This window comes from Salmo salar, chromosome 05, assembly GCF_965601325.2.
Source record: "Salmo salar chromosome 05, fSalSal1, whole genome shotgun sequence".
NCBI classification, from domain to species: domain Eukaryota; kingdom Metazoa; phylum Chordata; class Actinopteri; order Salmoniformes; family Salmonidae; genus Salmo; species Salmo salar.
Genome location: NC_138295.1, coordinates 63,927,237 through 63,942,834, shown reverse-complemented (window position 1 = coordinate 63,942,834; position 15,598 = coordinate 63,927,237). Strand labels below are relative to the sequence as shown.

Below are 15,598 nucleotides of genomic sequence, written 5' to 3'. Positions count from 1 at the left end.
ACAACTTATATGGATCTTTCAAGGTTATCTGTGATCCAACTTCTGACTAGATGTCCACGAAAACACATGTATTTAAATAATTATTTTACAAGAAACCTACACTATTCCCTTGTTCCCTGTTTTCTCAGAAAAATACATGTAAAGATGTATAGACTACTTGACATGTTTTGCTAGATGACCTGAGCCAACTGTGCCACTTCTGTGGGGAGGTGGACAATAATGAGAAAGACACTAACTGGGCAATTGATTGTTCACTTCTAAAGGCACATTTTTAGGAGTACAAATTTGTATAAGCAGTAATATTTCTAGAGGTAGCATCATCCACTTTGTCTGATAATGAAATAATTGTAATTCAAGAAAATGTATTTAATGTTTAATATATTTACATTTTTCATCCTAAATTTCAGATTGGTTGTGACCGCTGCCCACGATGGTTCCACCAGTCCTGTATGAAAACCATCCCATCATTGGAGGATTATGTCTGCACTGCCTGTCAGGACTCGATTAGGCTTGAGTTAAAGTGGACTAAATGTTCAGTCGAGCTGTTGCAGCTTTCCAATATTTGTTTGTTATTTGTCTTTTTATATTTGATTTATCATCATTTTATATCTTATTATGCAAATCGACATTTGTATTTGTTATTTAATGTTTGTTAACAAACTTACACATCAGAGTCAAATACTTTCTATAGAACAAACTTCACGTCAGGATAGACAACCGAAATTAATAATTAATATATGCGTGTTATATTAAACAGAGGAGGGAGTAAAATGTAGGCAAGCAATACATATTTCAGAACAACTACTAGTCGAATAAGACATGGGAGAGATGACGAATTTTGGAAAAGAGAAAACGGCAGACATTACTAGTGCCTCCCCCGCGATCAAACCGATATAAAAAAAAATATTAAACGCAGCCGAACGTGATTAGAAATCTCAACTAGCAAGAAAGTCACAGCAATGAAGATTTGAGCGTGTGTGCGTTCATGCGAGCTTTTCTGCACAAGGAGTCGTATGCCAGTTAATACTGTAATGACCTGACTAGATCATAAAGGAACAAGATTCCAGACAGAGGATTGAGTTTACGAATTTACGGTTTATTAACCCAACTTCACACAGGCTACTGTTTGGCCGTAGCCCACGCCAAATAAATGAAGGATACCATATAAAACAACCGTGACCTTCTCTTGTGACGGCGAGACCCGGTCTAAAACCCAATGCTCCATCCCCCTGCCCAACCCCCCTCAACGCCACTCCGCCAACCACCAGGATGCCCGGCATCAGAACATTCGAGGCATTCCCGTGATTGGCAGATAGCAGGTTGATTGGCATGTCGGACCCCGCGAACACTGGGTACTGGTAAATACAACACAACCAACCCATAGCCTAACACATAGCACACAGCTGTCCGTGAGGGTCGCTACAATACTATAGCGAATTGGTTAGGTTACTAATGTTAGCATATCTGATGGTGTAGCGTCAGCTGTCTGACTTTATTAGCTAGTTAATTTTCACACCATAAACTAAATTATTTGTTCAGTTAAGTTGGCTAATGTTGCTCAACATTTCTCTGGCCAGCTAACGGAGAATTCGATCCATCTAACAAGATAGCATTTTTAAGTAAAGTTAACAATACTTGTTCCACCACACTTTCTCCCTCACCTCAAACTTTCCAAATGCCAATCGTTTTTCGGTTACAGCTCATGAAGTACGCTTCCTCACCCCCATCTCCGTGGTCAGGTTTCTCACCTACCTCTTCGTTATCGTTCAAGGCCAGGGACACGCTGCTGTAAATTAACTGGCAGTCTGCCATTCCACTCTCCCGCAGTCTTTCCAGAGCGCGCGCTGATGCTGTATCTAGCACATTGGTTGTCTCTTCTCTCTTCAGTCGTGTGCTGCATTCTGTTGTTATGTGAATGATTGGCTGAGCCTCGGATACAGCCAGTATTGCTCCAAACACGCATCACTCGTTCGCATACAGCCAGTAGTCATCCAACGCCCCCCCCCCCCCCCCCCCCCAAAACGTTTCTCATCGGATTGACACGAATCACGTAGGTCGCATATTTTGGATTCAAAACGGCGAATTTCGCCGAAAGATGACTAGTATGCATCCCTGTACAGAGGCGCCCCATGATGCTTTCCATATTAAAATATCCTTTTGTGTAATAGCTTATTTCAATTCTGAATTATACAGATGTATAAAAAAGTATGGTAGGATGTATTTGGAGATGCTAGCACTCAGGACAAAACAGAACACTGTCTCAATTTAAGAAATGGATTATTAATGATTACATAGCGTAATGGAAAGTCTGCAGTTTGACAATAAATCTGAACTTTCTAAGAACCGTGACCAGCATGCAGAAATTACAGAACAAGTTAAAAAGCTTGGTCATCCTGTTACTAGGAACACAGAACTAGAAAGAGATTCTATATAAGATTTGTTGCACAACCGTTCAGTCATAACCATTCAGGCACAATGACTTCAATTAGCCTACATTTTGGTGCTCCAGATAATATTGCGGTACACACACTACTAAGAGACAACCTTGAAGTCCATCAAATGTAGCTAAATACATGTTCTAATGTAAAGTGTTTTTGTGAACAACTGACAAAGTAGGCTATATCTAATCTAGCTAATCTGACTAAATTTTCAACATGGGGGGAGGGGTCTTTTGGGTGATTTTATGTGAAAACATATTTTATTAATGTCACTAGCTGCAACAGAATACCACCATGGCAGGGTTTCCGTTAGGAGAATGTGACACCTGACATTTTGACCCGCAGCATTTAAATCTACCGGAAATTTGAGAAATTTACCAGACCCATATGCATTGGGTGCGTAACCTGATATCAATGCTGAGAATGACAGATCACATTTAGATGATGGTAATTCATATTAACAGAACATGCAAGTCGAGGATGCAACAATGTGTGGTCCTTCTTACCTAATTCTGTTGCGCACTTTGAAGATGTTAGAATAACTGTCCAGGGCTGATATAAATACTATGCATGCCAGTCTCTCTTGTCTAAGAGTTGAGAGACTGACTACATCACTTATTTTTATAAGAAACATTCATGTGTTGAAAATCGCAAATTGTTTGCATAGTCAATTTACACACAGCTCTGACACACACACTTAGCCCACCACACATGCCACCAGGGGTCTTTTCACAGTTCCCAAATTCAAGAAAGCGTACAGTATTATATAGAGCCCGTATTGCATGGAACTTCCTTCCATCTCATATTGCTCAAATAAACAGCAAACCTGGTTTCAAAAAGCAGATTAAGCAACACCTTGTGGCACAATGCCTCTCCCCTATTAGTTTGTGTGTATCCATTGATATTGTGTGTATCCATTGATATGTAGGCTACATGTGCCTTCTAAAAAAATGTATGTAGTTCTGTCCTTGAGCAGTTATTGTTTATTGATGTTCTGTATGTCATTCTGTATTGTTTAATGTTTTGTGTGGACCCCAGGAAGAGTAGCTGCTGCTTTTGCACCAGCTAATGGGATCCTAATAAATACCAAAATACTACATTTACTTTTCCTCAACCAACAAGACAAGTAACGAACAGCAAAATCACTAGCCTATGTCAATCTACTATCCCCCATAGTAGAACAGTTTACCTATTCTATTGGTCAGCTTGTTGAGAAAGAAATAGCCTAATAGCGTGAATGTTTGTTCCATAATGCAATTAACAGGAAAACTTGTCAAAAGTGCTCTGCACATCCAAGCGGTTTCCTATGGCAGAGATTCAAATATCCATCAGAAATGTAAAAAGAGGGGAGATGTAATATGCAACAACTAGCATGGACTGCCAATATGACTAGGATTGTGCCTTTGGCTATGGACAATGAAAGAAAGTTGATATAAAATAATTGCCTCCATGGATATGGTCTGATTTTGGCTAGGCTACTTTGAAGCAAGGTAAGACCTGCTCATCATAATATGTATTTAAACTTTCAGGTTTCAAACAATTAAGTATATATGTTTTCAAAATGCATACCGTCTTCAGCTCATTGCAAAGTGGTGTGTGACACGCTGATGAAGCCTGCCTTCTTTTGCCTATGCATTTGCTGTTTGAGATGCTGTAGCAGCAGCTCTCGCGCTGTCTGACAGATTTCCGCTCAAAGGCTCTGTATATGTATGCTGTACGAGTGTGATAAGATACATAACAAATATACTGTACACACGCCAATTTAATTCCACTAAATTATGCAAAATAACAGACCGATATGCATGACCAGTCAAATGTACACTGACCAAAAATATAAAATGCAACATGTAAAGTGTTGGTCCCATGTTTCCTGAGCTGAAATAAAAAAATACCCAAAATCTTCCATAAGCACAAAAAGCTAATTTCTCTCAAAGTTTGTGCACAAATTTGTTTACATCACTGTAAGTGAGCATTTCTCCTTTACCAAGATAATCCATCCTACCTGACAGGTGTGGCATATTAAGAAGCTGATTAAACAGCATTATCATAACACGTGTGCTCCTTGTGCTGGGGACAATAAAATGTCACTTTAAAATGTGCAGTTGTTACATGACACAATACCACAGATGTCTCAAGTTTTGAGGGAGCGTACAATTGACATGCTGACTGCAGGAATGTCCACCAGAGCTGTTGCCAGATAATTTAATGTTCATTTCTTTACCATAAGCTGCCTCCAACTTCATTTTACAGAATTTGGCAGTACGTCCAACCGGCTTCAAATCAAATTTTATTGGTCACACACACATGGTTAGCAGATGTTAATGTGAGTGTAGCAAAATGCTTGTGCTTCTAGTTCTGACTGTGCAGTAATATCTAACAAGTAAACTAACAATTTCACAACAACTACCTTATACACACAAGTGTAAAGGAATTAATAAGAATACGTACATATAAATATATGGATGAGCGATGGCCGTGCGGCATAGGCAAGATGCAGTAGATGGTATAGAGTACAGTATATACATATGAGATGAGTAATGTAGGGTATGTAAACATTATATCAAGTGGCATTATTTAAAGTGACTAGTGATACATTTATTACATACAATTTTTACCCCGGTATGCGTTGGTGAGACCTCACTACCCTCTGGAGAGCCTTACGGTTATGGGCGGAGCTGTTGCCGTACCAGGTTGAGATACAGCCCAACAGGATGCTCTCGATTGTGCATCTGTAAAAGTTTGAGAGTGTTTTCGGGGACAAGCCAAATTTCTTCAGCCTCCTGAGGTTGAAGAGGTGCTGTTGCGCCTTCTTCACCACGCTGTCTGTGTGGGTGGACCATTTCAGTTTGTCCGTGATGTGTATGCCGAGCAACTTAAAACTATACACCTTTTCCACTACTGTCCCATCGATGTGAATAGGGGGGTGCTCCCTCTGCTGTTTCCTGAAGTCCACGATCATCTCCATTGTTTTGTTGACGTTGAGTGTGAGGATATTTTCCTGACACCACACTCCGAGGGCCCTCACCTCCTCCCTGTAGGCCATCTCGTCATTGTTGGTAATCAAGCCTACCACTGTAGTGTCGTCTCAGTTGGACACATGCATGGCCACGCAGTCATGGGTGAACAGGGAGTACAGGAGAGGGCTGAGAACGCATCCTTATGGAGCCCCAGTGTTGAGGATCAGTGGGGTGGAGATGTTTCCTTCCCTCACCACCTGGGGGCGGCCCATCAGAAAGTCCAGGACCCAGTTGCACAGGACGGGGTCGAGACCAAGGGTCTCGAGCTTAATGACGAGTTTGGAGGGTACTATGGTGTTAAATTCTGAGCTGTAATTGATGAACAGCATTCTTACATAGGTATTCCTCTTGTCCAGATGGGTTAGGGCAGTGTGATTGCGTCGTCTGTGGACCTATTGGGGCGGTAAGCAAATTGAAGTGGGTCCAGGGTGTCAGGTAGGGAGGAGGTGATATGATCCTTGACTAGTCTCAAAGCACTTCATGATGACGAAAGTGAGTGCTACGGGGGCGATAGTCGTTTAGCTCAGTTACCTTAGCTTTCTTGGGAACAGGAACAATGGTGGCCCTCTTGAAGCATGTGGGAACAGCAGACTGGGAGAGGGATTGATTGAATATGTCCATAAACACACCAGCCAGCAGGTCTGCGCATGCTCTGAGGATGCAGCTAGGGATGCCGTCTTGGCCGGCAGCCTTGCGAGGGTTAACACATTTAAATGTTTTACACACGTTGGCTGCGGTGAAGGAGAGCCCACAGGTTTTGGTAGCGGGCCGTGTCAGTGGCACTGTATTGTCCTCAAAGCGAGCAAAGAAGTTTAGTTTGTCTGGGAGCAAGACGTCGGTGTCCGCAAAGGGCTGGTTTTCTTTTTGTAATCCGTGATTAACTGTAGACCCTGCCACATACGTCTTGTGTCTGAGCCGTTGAATTGCGACTCTACTTTGTCTCTATACTGATGCTTAGCTTGTTTGATTGCCTTGCGGAGGGAATATCTACACTGTTTGTATTCGGTCAACTGTAGACCATGTGTAACCACGCCAGCCCAGGACCTCCACATCCAGCTTCTTCACTTGCAAGATCGTTTGTGCTGGGGAGTATTTCTGTCTGTAATAAAGCCCTTTTGTGTGGAAAAACGAATTCCGATTTTCCCCCACAAAAGTGCGTTATTACTTGGCTGCAGGGCCTAATGAATTTATTTCAATTGACTGATTTCCTTATATGAACTGTTGAATCTCAGTAAAATCTTTCAAATTGTCGCGTTTATATTCTTGTTCAGTATATTTCCATTGATTGGTATTTCCATCAATGAATAAGCTAAAAAGCATTACTTCGCAATGGGATTTTTTTATTCTTCTCCAGGATAATTGGCCGGCACCAATTTTAATTATCGCTTTTCTATTATTATTATGTTTTTTTGTTTTGAAATGGGCAAAAAGCCAGCTATTAACGGATAATGGAAACCCTGCGCCGTGGATACCATTTGTGCCTTAAGAAACTATTCAGACCCCTTGACTTTTTCCACATTTTGCTACGTTACAGCCTTATTCTAAAATGTATTAAAATTAATGTTTTTCCTCAATCTATACACAATACAATATAATGACAAAGCAAAAACAGGTTTTTAGAAATGTTTGCAAATGTCTAAAAAATAAAAAACTGAAATACCATGTTTACATAAGTATTCAGACCCTTTTCTATGAGACTCGAAATTGAGCTCAGGTGCATCCTGATTCCATTGATCATCCTTGAGATGTTTCTACAACTTGATTGGAGTCAACCTGTGGTAAAATAAACTGATTGGACATGATTTGGAAAGTCTATATAAAGGTCACACAGTTGACAGTGCAAGTCAGAGCAAAAACCAAGCAATGAGGTTGAAATAATTGTCCGTAGAGCACCGAGACAGGATTGTGTCAAGGCAAGGTCTAGGGAAGGGTATTACAAAAAATGTTTGCAGCATTGAAGGTCCCCAAGAACACAGTGCCCTCCATCATTCTTGAATGGAAGAAGTTTGGAACCACAGGCTCTTGATGAAACCCTTGATGAAAATCTGCTGCAGAGCGCTCAGGACTTCAGACTGGGATGAAGGTTCAATTTCCAACAAGACAACGACCCCATGCACACAGCCAAGACAACGCAGAGGTGGCTTTGGGACAAGTCTCTGAATGTCCTTGCGTGGCCCAGCCCGGACTTGTACCCGATCAAACATTTCTGGAGAGACCTGAAAATAGCTGTGCAGCAACGCTCCCCATCCAACCTGAGACCTTGAGAGGATCTGCAGAGAAAAATGGGAAAACTCCAAATAAATCAAATTTTATTTGTCACATTCGCTGAATACAACAGGTGTTGACCTTACACTGAAATGCTTACTTACAAGCCCTTAACCAACAAAGCAGTTTTAATAAAATACCCCCCCAAAAATGTAAAAAAGTAAGATAAGAATAACAAAAAATTAAAGAGCAGCAGTAAATAACAATAGCGGGGCTATACACAGGGGGTACCTGTACAGAGTCAATGTGTCAATAAGCAGGGCACTGGTGATGTACTGGGCCATACGCACTACCCTCTGTAGTGCCTTGCGGTCGGAGGCCGAGCAGTTGCCATACCAAGCAGTGATGCAACCAGTCAGGATGCTCTCGATGGTGCAGCTGTAAAACCTTTTGAGGATGTAGGTGAAGTTATTAAAATGACTATGCATAGATAATAACAGAGTAGCAGCAATGCAAATAGTCTGGGTAGCCATTTAATTAGCTGTTCAGGAGTCTTATGGCTTGGAGGGTAGAAGCTATTTAGGAGCTTCTTGGATCTAAACTTGGCGCTCTGGTACCGCTTGCCATGCGGTAACAGAGAGAACAGTTTATGACAAGGGTGGCTGGAGTCTGCGACAATTTTTAGGGCCTTCCTCTGACACTGCCTGGTATAGAGGTCCTGGATGGCAGGAAGCTTAGCCCCGGTGATGTACTGGGCCATATGCACTACCCTCTGTAGTGCCTTGCAATCGGAGGCTGAGCAGTTGCCATACCAGGCAGTGATGCAACCAGTCAGGATACTCTCGATGGTGCAGCTGTAAAACCTTTTGAGGATCTGAGGACCCATGCCAAATCTTTTCAGTATCATGAGGGGGAATAGGTTTTGTCGTGCCCTCTTCACGACTGTCTTGGTGTGCATGGACCATGTTAGTTTGTTGCTCCACTACAGCCCCGTCGATGAGAATGGGGGAGTGCGCGGTCCTCCTTTTCCTGTAGTCCACAATCATCTCCTTTGTCTTGATCACGTTGAGGAAGAGGTTGTTGTCCTTGCACCACACGGTCAGGTCTCTGACCTCATCCCTATAGGCTGTCTCATCGTTGTTGGTGATCAGGCCTACCACTGTTGTGTCATCAGCAAACTTAATGGATGGTGTTGGAGTCGTGCCTGGCCGTGCAGTCATGAGTGAACAGGGAGTACAGGAGGGGGCTGAGCACGCACCCCTGAGGGGCCCCCATGTTGAGGGAAATAGTACAAATAATACAAAACCCTTGAATGAGTGTGTGATATTTATACACACACACACACACACACACACACTTTATTTTTTATAATACCATCTTTGAGAACTAACAATAAAAAAGCTATACAGCCAAGGAGAAAAGAAACTGGGCATTCTGGGCACATGCAAAATTCTCTACGCCGCCAAGATACCGTTCGAGCTAATAGACTATGTTAGTTTACATTTCCTCTTCCAATGAACTGTGGGGATGTCAAAACAATAACTGTCTACCAAATCTCTTCACTTTTAAAAATGTTGATTACTTCTACTTGCCATTATCATTCATTCACCTGATAAGACGTGATTTTATATTTTTGCTAACATATGATGAGGGTCCCTGGTTTGCCTGGCCGGGGGTCTCTGGGCAAGAAAAGTTTGAAAACCCCTAGACTAAATAATAAAAAAAATTATATATATATTTATATATACATACTATAGAACTACACTTCTACTAAACAAATGATTAGGCCTAAATAGACATTGACAGCCTAGGTTGTTTGAAAACGGATGTCCTCACATAGCAATAGAAGTTAGGCTATGGGGAATAACACAATCTGAATGGAGAGTAAAAAGAGCGCTTTTTGCTTGACATTTTCTGTGAGAGGAAGTAAATGTTGCCTTAAGAGTAACATGATCCAATTGGAGAAAGGTCAGCATAGTTCCCATCATAATCATATGCATGCATGAACTCGGGCTACAACTGGGAATGCTTCACATTTAAATTATATTTCTGTCTGGCGTAATGTTACCGCTCCAGCTCCACTTCATCAGTATTCAGTCTCCCTAGAGCTCCCACCCACCCACCACATTTCTCAGTCAACCACCTCGCCCACATCCGCTTTCCCCTAATAGTCCCAAAATCTTTGTTATACTGAATACTGCTTATAAATAATGAAAAAAGCATTAAGAAAAGTAAATATTCCCTTAGAAGGCAGCAGGCAGGCGGTACAGTAAGTAAATATGCTATGGGTAGAAAAACTGTTAAACAAGCCAGACTGGACAACACATTTCTAGCCTGATGTTTCACCTGACTTCTCGCTATGCTTTTACAGTAAAAAAATGGCTTTCTGCTTTGTCTCTCTGAGAAGACAAAAAGCCTGGAGTAGTTCTGTCTTTTTGAGATGTCCCTGGGTGACCTAGTAATCCCAAGGCTCTTTCTCAATTGTCCTCCTGATTCCTCACATCCTCTCTCTTCACCTCCTCAAAATGCACAGAAGATCCTAGGTTCCTTTGTCTAATCTTCTCCTCCAATGCATTTTGAGGAGGCGAAGAGAGAGGACGTGAGGAATCAAGGAAAGACAATTGAAAAATAGCCCTTGTTTCACGGAAGCTGAAAAGGTCTTTCAAATAGTAAAGACAATTCAGCATCTGGGCAATTCCACAGTAGAGCTCAGTAGAGTACAGCACAGCAGAGTGCATTTGAGTACAGTACTATAGTGTATTTAACTCTAGTGTGCTCTACTGAACTATACTCTAGTTATTTACTGAACAGTACTGCCCAGTGCTATACTTTTCTGTACTCTACTTTGCTGTCCAAACTTGTGAACCCAACTGTGGTTTGTGACTATTATGATTTCCACCATTGTAGCCAATAAACTGCAGAAATTCAGTTAGTGAACAAGTTATCGTCACAATAATTAATAAACAAAATTGATATCAGTAAAACACTGACTAATTAATAGATCTACCTTTATTTGTTATTTCTGAACATTCATTATCCTCCCCTCCAAATGAGGGAGCGCAATTAGAAAAAATCTTAAATATATGTGGGTTTTTGGTAACAGAATTTTAAGGCACAAGGCAATTGTTCTTCAACATACAGAAGGCAGACAAATATATCCAAAACTAAATATAAAGTGTTGATATTTGTTGGCAAGGGGTCTTTTACTTCAATATGAGTGTTATGTATTTCTAATACCTTTAAAAACTATTTCTGGTAGATGTTTTCCAAAAAAAGACCCCTTTTCCATCTTTGCATATTCCTACATTTTAAGATGGAAAATTGTAAAAACAATTATATACCCCATAATAAAAAAAGACAGCTTAAATTTGACATGCTTCTATGAACTTCACGTTGCTGCTCATGGGTTCCTTTAGATGGAAATCACTATATCCTTTTCACATAGTCACCAATCTCTTACATCTATACATGATCACACCTCTGACATTTGTAGTGATGGGAGCAGGAGACAGTTTCCAAACTGCTCCTATATGGGTTTGGTTACAAAAGGGTGAGCAGTAGTAGCAGTAACCAAGGAGAATGTTATTAAGCCTCTCTCTGATGACATCACAGCTGTAGCAACTGAGCTAAGGCCGAGAGTGCCAGGTCTCTTCTATCAGGACTTGGCTGACAGGCCTTGCACGGCTCCCTAGTGTTTTGTATTGCCGTTTGCCTTGGAGACGATAAGCACCCTGATGATGGGGATGGGAGAAGTAGCGTAGAGCGGAGCAGCCTGGAGATTCTAATGCATTTTAATAAGGCTCCCGCTCCACAATAGGCAAACAGCGCTGTTAGTATCTTACTCTGGCATTTCTCCTCACTGCCTGTCGCTGGCTTGTCCCTTCAGGATCACCTTCGAGATTCTCTCCCTGCTCTGTATCCTCATCCTTTTGAAGGACAACTTGCTCACCTCTCCGCTCTCACAAAGAACCACTTAATAGCCCTCTCTTCTCGGCTGCTTTATTGCCTGTGTCCTCCAGGCTTGTTATTTTTATTCCTGGCCCAATTGTGGCATGTCAGGTTGGATCAAGCCTCCTAGCGCTCATGTTAGCTAGAGCTACAGCCCAATGCATAACATTAGTGGCTGTACCATACTCTCCCTCTCTTTCTCACTGCTGGGGACACACTGTCAGCCTGCCACAACAACCCAGATACAGTTAAAGCCACTGTAGTCTGTAAGGGTTCCAATCATTTAAAATGCACCCCTTGAATTCTAAAATAACTTATAGCCTAGATTATTCTCCTTAAAAAAAAAATCTTCCAGTTTCCTTAAAGTTAACAGTACTTTGTTTATTTTAGAGGTCAACCAATTAAATCGACATGGCCGATTAATTAGGGCCGATTTCAAGTTTTTATAACAAAATCGGTAAATCGGCATTTTTGGACGCCGATTATGGCTGATTACATTGCATTCCACGAGGAAACTGCGTGACAGGCTGACCACCTGTTACGCGAATGCAGCAAGGAGCCAAGGTAAGTTGCTAGCTAGCATTAAACTTATCTTATAAAAAAAACTATCAATCTTCACATAATCACTAGTTAACTACACATGGTTGATGATATTACTAGGTTAACTAGCTTGTCCTGCGTTGCATATAATCAATGCGGTGCTTGTTAAGTTATCATCGAATCTCAGCCTACTTCGCCAAACGGGTGATGATTTAACAAAAGCACAATCGTTGCACGAATGTACCTAACCATAAACATCAATGCCTTTCTTAAAATCAATAAACAGAAGTATATATTATTTTAAACCTGCAAATTCAGTTAAAATAAATTCATGTTAGCAGGCAATATTAACTAGGGAAATTGTGTCACTTCTCTTGCGTTCATTGCACGCAGAGTCATGGTATATGCAACAGTTTTGGCCGCCTCGTTCGTTGCGAACTAATTTGCCAGAATTTTACATAATTATGACATAACATTGAAGGTTGTGCAATGTAACAGCAATATTTAGATTTAGGGTTGCCACCCGTTCGATAAAATACAGCACGGTTCCATATTTCACTGAAAGAATAAACATTTTGTTTTCGAAATTATAGTTTCCGGATTTGACCATATTAATGACCAAAGGCTCGTATTTCTGTGTTTATTATAATTAAGTCTATGATTTGATATTTGATAGAGCAGTCTGACTGAGCGGTGGTAGGCAGCAGCAGGCTCGTAAGCATTCATTCAAACTTGACTGCGTTTGCCAGAAGCTCTTAGCAATGCTGTTAATGACTTCAAGCCTATCAACTCCTGAGATTAGGCTGGCAATACTAAAGTGCCTATTAGAACATCCAATAGTCAAAGGTATATGAAATACAAATGGTATAGAGAGAAATAGTCGATGCGTCATAATTCCTATAATAACTACAACCTAAAACTTCTTAACTGGGAATATTGAACCACCAGCTTTCATATGTTCTGAGCAAGGAACTTAAATGTTAGCCTTTTTTAAATGACACTTTTACTTTCTTCTCCAACACTGTGTTTTTGCATTATTTAAACCAAATTGAGCATGTTTCGTTATTTATATGAGACTAAATAGATTTTATTTATGCATTATATTAAGATAAAAAAAGTGTCAAATTATTATAATTTTTTTAAAATCTTCCGATTAATCGCTATCAGCATTTTTGGTCCTCCAATAATCGGTATCGGCGTTGAAAAATCATAATCGGTTGACCTCTAGATTGTTTCCAGTCGTTGCCCCAGGGGCCCATGAGAAATGGGTGCTGATGCATCTATTCTGCAGGGGGTGAGGAGAAATGTCAGACACATGGGAGGACAGATCATCCTATGGAAATATTGCAGCATAGCACAGAATCCAGCCACATGAAGGCCAGAAAATTAAATGCAATAGTATGAAATAGTAGAGAAGAATATAAATCTTTTTTTTTAACCTTTATTTAACTAGGCAAGTCAGATAAGAACAAATTCTTATTTTCAATTGCAGCCTAGGAACAGTGGGTTGTTCATGGGCAGAATGTCAGATTTTTTCCTTGTCAGCTCGGGGATTCGATCTTGCAACCTCCCGGTTACTAGTCCAACGCTCTAACCACTAGGCTACCTGCCGCCCCATTTATAGGCCTAAGAGGAATTGTGTGCATTACACAGATCTTCCTAAAAAGCAGAAACTGAGTATTGTCAATAACACACCAACGAATTAGCTGATAGCAAATAGGCTACCTTGCTAATATTCAGATAGACACTCAGAGACACACACACACACCTCTCATAGACTCCCCCAGACTTCCACTTCATCTACCTCAACTACAGGCTGCCGGCTGAGCTCCCATTCATTATAGATGACCTTCCTAACAGAAGTGCCAAGGCATTGAAAATTAGGCATTCATATTTAGGACAGGTTGGCTGTTTGACACTACCATGCTCCCCCACTACATCATGATATGTAGGCTATAGCAGCACCCACTCATCTGAAACCAAGAGCAACTGGTGAAAGAGGTCCATATTGCAGAAGAAGTCACGATAGCCTACTTTTTAAATAAATTAATCATTAATATTGTTGGCTAGGCCTATTTGCGAAACTATAAACTTCATGTGTATTCAAAAGGGGGATTCAAGTGGGTCTGGGCAGGTGTGATGTTTGTAGGATGTAGTCGTGTGTATGTGTTGTATTGTTTATAAGAGATCAAATAAAATCTCATAAAAATAAAGGTAGATTCAAAAACTATATGAAAACCTCAAGGTAATGCTCAGTCAACATGGATTTAGGTAATTCTTGAAAATCTAAGGGATTAATTACTTGGTGTGTGATTGTCCTAGTGTGGCTAAATCTCTCCAGGATGAATGATTTGAAGGAAAAACATTCAATCCCAGACAATACTACCTGACCAAACTGTGTTAGAAGTTACCATTTAAGTCATCCAGAATTGAGATGAACACACATAACCCTTGTATTGACAGATGAGTGTTTACTACTTCAGTCTTGTTTAGGCCTAGACAAAACTGTGTTCATGAACAATCGCGATTGATAACAATGTCGTGGTTCAGATTACCATAGTTATGATTGAACACGTATAGCCTAGCATTGTAGGAATAAGCTTGATTGATATTCATAAAGACTCCATGGTCTACTTATACACAACAGGTCATGTTCATATTTGAAGCCATGACGTAATTTGTCAAGGCAAACTGTTAACGTTACATTCTTGCGTTAAAATAGTGTCATGCCCATGAGCAGAATGCATTGATACAGTAGCGTCAAGATCATTTGCCAAGAGTCACAGTGCTTTTGGATTCGAAACTTTGTCCTGAAACTAAAAGTTTTCAAACAAACACCACATTGAACACATGACATGCACCAATAATAAAACGTCTTTATTATTCTTACCGGGGAGTTTCGATAAAACGGAAAGGTATTTTCTTCACTGCAGCTGAAATGTTTCAGCTAAGGCAGCATTACTAGCTCCAGAGCATACTCTCCGCAGAAACGTTCCAGAAGATTGACGTGATAGAATGAACCTCCTTAACGATATGCCTCAATGTAGGTGCAACTGTACGAAATACCAACGCATTCATTCAAGTTTAAAGTTGGACAGTTTTTTTTTAAAATGTTAGCTGTCAAAAGGGCGATTTCGATTCGACTTGCTATCCTGTCTCCACCCACTGCAATGTCAAATCCCATATCCAAACCTCGCGAGATGTTATCGGCGCTTTCTCCACACTCCCTGATGATGTGACCATAGAGATAACATAAGAGGATATAAAATGAGGTCCCAGAATTTGTACGATTTGATTGTATAATTTATGGCGAAAAAAGTATGTCAAATGAATCCTTCTCATTTGTATTATGTTTATCTTGCATAGACCACTAGTTAAAAAACAAACCCATTTAAACTGGTTACTACTCTTGCCCAGAAACGAGAATATGCATATTATTAGTAGATTTGG

At 40.7% G+C, this 15,598-nt stretch overlaps 1 protein-coding gene across 2 annotated transcripts in view; it reads right to left on the bottom strand.

Annotated features, from left to right (window-relative positions):
- The window catches only part of LOC106605419 (protein O-linked-mannose beta-1,4-N-acetylglucosaminyltransferase 2), a 34,418-nt gene extending 19,113 nt beyond the window's left edge, over nt 1-15,305 (bottom strand). The window contains exon 1 of one of the 2 annotated variants that reach the window (XM_014201055.3): nt 15,039-15,305. The gene's annotated coding sequence lies outside the window, so the exon portion shown is untranslated. Of the gene's footprint in view, nt 1-1,752; nt 2,001-15,038 lie in introns of those variants that run through there. The other variant, XM_014201054.3, reaches the window with a different exon arrangement.
- Nucleotides 15,306-15,598: the final 293 nt, after the last annotated feature.